Raw genomic sequence first — 5,000 nt, forward strand, 5'->3', positions numbered from 1 at the left:
GAAATATGAAACAATACAAAAATTATTTCGACAGAAAATGGTGGAAGACACATCATCATCATCATCATCAGCCATGACTAGTCCACTGAAAAAGGGGCCTCAGACATAACCTTTCACTCGTGTCTATTTGTGATCTTTCCAAGCCAGTCTACGACGGTAAATTTTCTTTGTTTAACAATCAATCGTCTTTTCTTCTTTCCCCTGCTTCTTTTACAATTTCTAGGGACCCATTCTGTTATTCCTAATATACATCTAATGTCTGTCCCTTTTTATATGCTATGTTATCAAATCAAGCAAACTGCGATATTTTCCTTAATACCAACAGGAAACGTTTGGCATCGAGAACGAAGTTTATTACGTGCATATCATGCATTTCATTATCGAAATAATCTTCAATGAGACGTGTAAACTCATTGTTAAAAAAAAAAAAAAAAAAGAAAAAGAAAAAAAAAAAAAAAAAAAAAACCTTAGGAAAGAAGTTGTTGAAAAGAACGTATTGTAAGAAAAACGAAAAAAAAGAGAGGACAAATAAATAAGAAAAGGAGAGAAAACCTACACAACGAGTTCTTTTTTTTTTTCAAGAGGACCTTAACAAAAGGGTACCTAAAACTCCCCTAGGCAACAACTGAAGAAGGAAAGGTAAGCCCTTCGGAAGGGAAGAGAACCTATGAAGAGGCTCGAGACCCAACCGTCGCATCGTGGCCGTTGCCTCCATTGTTGTTGTATAGTAATGTTGCTCTTCCTTTTTGTTTTCCTTAAGAAAAGATCCCGAAGGATTTTCAGCGTCGTCGCCGAGTCCTTGCAGAAACTGGGATAGGTGAATTGAATGAATATTTATCTCAATTCTTAATTGAGGTCGTTTGAAATTTAATTTAGGGGATATTTGAATTGAATGAATGTTCTTCTCAATTTACACTTAAATTTATTTGAAATTTATTTTAAAGGATATATGAATTGAATGAATTATTATCTCAATTTAAACTTGAATTAATTCAAATTTAATTTAAGGGATATTTTAATCAAATAAATATTTATCTCAATTCATAATTGAGTTCGTTTGAAATTTAATCTAGAGGATATTTGAATTGAATGAATATTTATCTCAATTTACACTTGAATACATTTTAAATCTAATTCATGGGATATATGAATTGGATGAATATGTATCTCAATTCACACTTGAATTCACTTGAAATTAAATTTAGGGATATTCGAACTGAATAGGCAGTTATCGCAATTCACACTTGAACTAATTCGAAATTTAATTTAGTAATTCTATAAGGAAGTCTTTCAAAAATGAAAGTATTTATTGCAAGATTAAACTTCATTGAAATACTTCTGGGATTACCAACATCAATCAAGAATTTACATTTTGAAGACTATCTTATACTGTATCATGGTGTAGGCCACACACGAAAGAGAGAGAGAGAGAGAGAGAGAGAGAGAGAGAGAGAGAGAGAGGAGAGAGAGAGAGAGAGAGATAGAGAAAGAGAGAGAGAGAGGAGAGAGAGAGAGAGAGAGAGAGAGAGAGAGAGAGAGAGAGAGAGAGAGAGAGAGAGAGAGAGAGAGAGAAATAGTGGTTCTTCCGTTTCCTTTATTTCTACTAAGAAAATACGTGAATTTTGAAAAATTGGTCAGCATTGTGATAATTTTCGAACCAAAAGAATGTATTTAGATGAAAAAAGTTCAGTTATGACTCATCTACTTCCTCATTCTCGAATAGAAGTTTTTTTTTTTTTTTTTTTTTTTTTTTTTTTTTTGCATTTGTGTATGGTGAAAAGCTCTTGATGAATATAATAGAGAGAGCTTCTTGGTCTTCATCAGATCAGCAATATATTCTCTCTCTCTCTCTCTCTCTCTCTCTCTCTCTCTCTCTCTCTCCTCTCTCTCTCTCTCTCTCTCTCTCTCTCTCTCTGTTTCGATAAAAATACTTTTACCTAAATTATTGTGATTTTTTCCATATTTTTTTCAGAATGTAGGATGACAATTCATTGTGTTGATGATGATGATGATGATGATTATTATTATTATTATTATTATTTTTTATTATCATTATTATATTATTATTATCATTGTTGTTGTTGTTGTTGTGCACATAATCTCAAGTTAAGAAAAAATAAAAAGGTATTTCACTTCACTAGTAAACTTCCAAGAAACCGACGTCAACACATGAAAAAGAAAATAATGTTTAAATTAAAAACTCGAGAGGTGAAAAACTAAAATAAACAGATGCCAGTTCACAAGGTCAGAACTGCAATGAATAAAATCTAAAACGAAAATTTTCACCGTGATGTGCAATGATTATTTTAATTAATAACATAATAGGTCATTTAATTTCAAATTGGATCACCAGAATAATGAGAAAAAAACCGCTTACTTCAAATTAGGCAAATGCTGTTTAGAATTAATCACAATAAAAAGGTTGTAAAGTAGTAGTAGTAGTAGTAGTAGTAGTAGTAGTAGTAGTAGTAGTAGTGTAGTAGTAGTAGTTGGTGTTGTTGTTGTAATAATTTATGGCCAGGCTCTTATGAACGCAATCTGTTTCTCCAGGCTAGAACAGTAGTAGCGTGTTTGCCTAGCATTCGCAAGACAGTAGATCGATGCCCGCCAAGGACTGGAATTTAAACTGTTTACTGGGGAGGCCACTACTCTGCTTGGGCACAAAGGTGGGGGCCTTGTGCTTGCCCGGGTGACGTCTGGTGAGCATCTATTCTGATGAAACTGGAACCAGACGCCTTTAACCTTAATAAAAATCAACACTGAATTCATCCGTTTTTTAAATATTCAGAAGACACTAAAGGTATGGATAGGTTCACATAAAGGTAAAAGACAGTTTCTGCAAGTCAAGTATTAATTCTACCATAAAATCCAGAAATAGACGAAAGTAGAAGGAAATATCTGAGGCCTTTGTTCTGCAGTGGACTAGCAACGGCTGATGATAATTTTGAGAGTATCTATAAAGCCAATACCTACTGCATAAATTGTTGTTGTTATTGTAGATTGCCTGGCCCCTCTGGCCAAGCACGGGCTCTTAAAACTATGCAGGTCGTAGCCTGTACAAGTAGGTCAAGCAGTGGGTCAGACTTAATCCTCTACCGTGCATCTACATCAGCTGCACAAAGGGCATAAGAGTAGTTTTCTTCAACGCAAAGTGTGAAATCTGAATGCCTTTGATTTTTAAAGACCGCTCATGAATGGCAGATGCAAGGGACAGTGACAATGCCCTAGCTAGCATGACAATGCCCTACAGATTGACCATATATAAGTATGATCAGCTTCCAAGCCCCATCTCCACCCAAGCTAGGAATAGGGACGGCCAGGCAATGGCTGCTGATGACTCAGCAGATAGGTTGCAGATATTACAAGAAACTATCAGACTCGAGCAGGACTCGAACCCCCCGTCCGGTAGATCGCAAGGCAGGGACGTAAAAGCGTGGCCACCAAGATGGCAATTGGCCAACACAACCTGTTTGACAAAATCACATCGCAGAAAGCAATCCTCTGATTGGCTGATTGGTGGCTCTCGACTCCTCCTCCCTTCTCCATCTAAGCTAGGGAGTTTTGGCGCTGCTTTTGTCATTCATTCACCCCAACCCTCTTATTGTTTTTATTCAGCCGAGTTGTAATACGCTGAGTTTGTCGGAGTAGACGTCTACTTTTCGTGTTCCTTTGTGTCTCGTCTTTATTATTATTTGCTTTCTTCCTTTTGGATGCCATCGATGGCGATGGCTTTTGTGTGTGCGTATGTGTGTGTGCATGTGTGTTCGCCCCTCCACGAGATGCATTTATGATTATTTCAAATCATATGAATAAATATAAGCTTATAATAATGAATACTTAGAATTAAAATATGTTCCATATACTGTGGCTATGCGCTTGGGAATAAATAAGACTAACATGCATATGTATAATAATATACATAGACATGTATATACCTTAAACTATATTCTCATACACAAAAGCATTAAAAAAAGCACTTTCTCCCTTACTGAAAAGTTGTTTAATAATGGTGGCAAACCCAACATCACGATATGAGGTAGGCCATGCATTAAGGTGGAGTCAAGATAGTGGCCTATTGTTGGTGAGGAATTGTAAGTTCAAAATACATTTATAGGATGCCTATACAAATAGGGGAGAGGCGTCTATAGAATACCAAGCTCTATACGGGCTGGGTGAAATTGCTTTGAGAAGTGAATATTGAAGCATATGACAGAAAAAAATATGAAAGAAGAAATAATGACTAGATATACACATGGAAAATATATACCTGCGGGTAATATAAATTACGCAAATAACGGATAATGGTAGAAATATTAGCAAAACACGAAATAAAGAAGTTAATAAAATAAAAAGGGAAATTAGGAAGAGATAAATAAAGGTATGATATAACTGAAAACCTAAAGGCTTTAAAGGTTTAAAGGCCGCTCATAAATGGCAGAGGCAAGGGACAGTGACATTGTCCTATCAAGCAGGACAATGACCTAGATACTAACCATACATACATATGATTGCCCAAGCCCCTCTCCACCCAAGCTAGGACTTAGGAGGGCCAGACAATGGCTGCTGATGACTAAACAGATAGACCTAAAGGCTCCCACAAACCCCCTTCCTTAGTTCACAAGGATAGTGAGGTTGCAGCGACCATAGGAAACTAAGAAGTTTAAGCGGGAATCGAACCTCAGTCTGGCAATCACCAGGCAGGGACGTTACCGCAACGGTCATCAAAAACCACAAATGTGTTGATCCTTTCATAAAACAAGAAAAATTGGTGAATACGGGCGTGAATTCTTTTTTAATGTGACAGAGGAGAGAGAGAGAGAGAGAGAGGAGGAGAGGAGGAGAGAGAGAGAGAGAGAGAGAGAGAGAGAGAGATACTACGGCTAGTGAAGAGGCTTCCAGCAGGGGAAAGCGAATCGTAAGAGGTAAGTAGCATGATTGGCAAGAGTAGCTCTTTTTTTTTTTCTATCATCCAAAAAAAAAACCATGAAAAGAGTCGTTGA

This window comes from Palaemon carinicauda, chromosome 1 (assembly GCF_036898095.1).
Source record: "Palaemon carinicauda isolate YSFRI2023 chromosome 1, ASM3689809v2, whole genome shotgun sequence".
NCBI classification, from domain to species: Eukaryota; Metazoa; Arthropoda; class Malacostraca; order Decapoda; family Palaemonidae; genus Palaemon; species Palaemon carinicauda.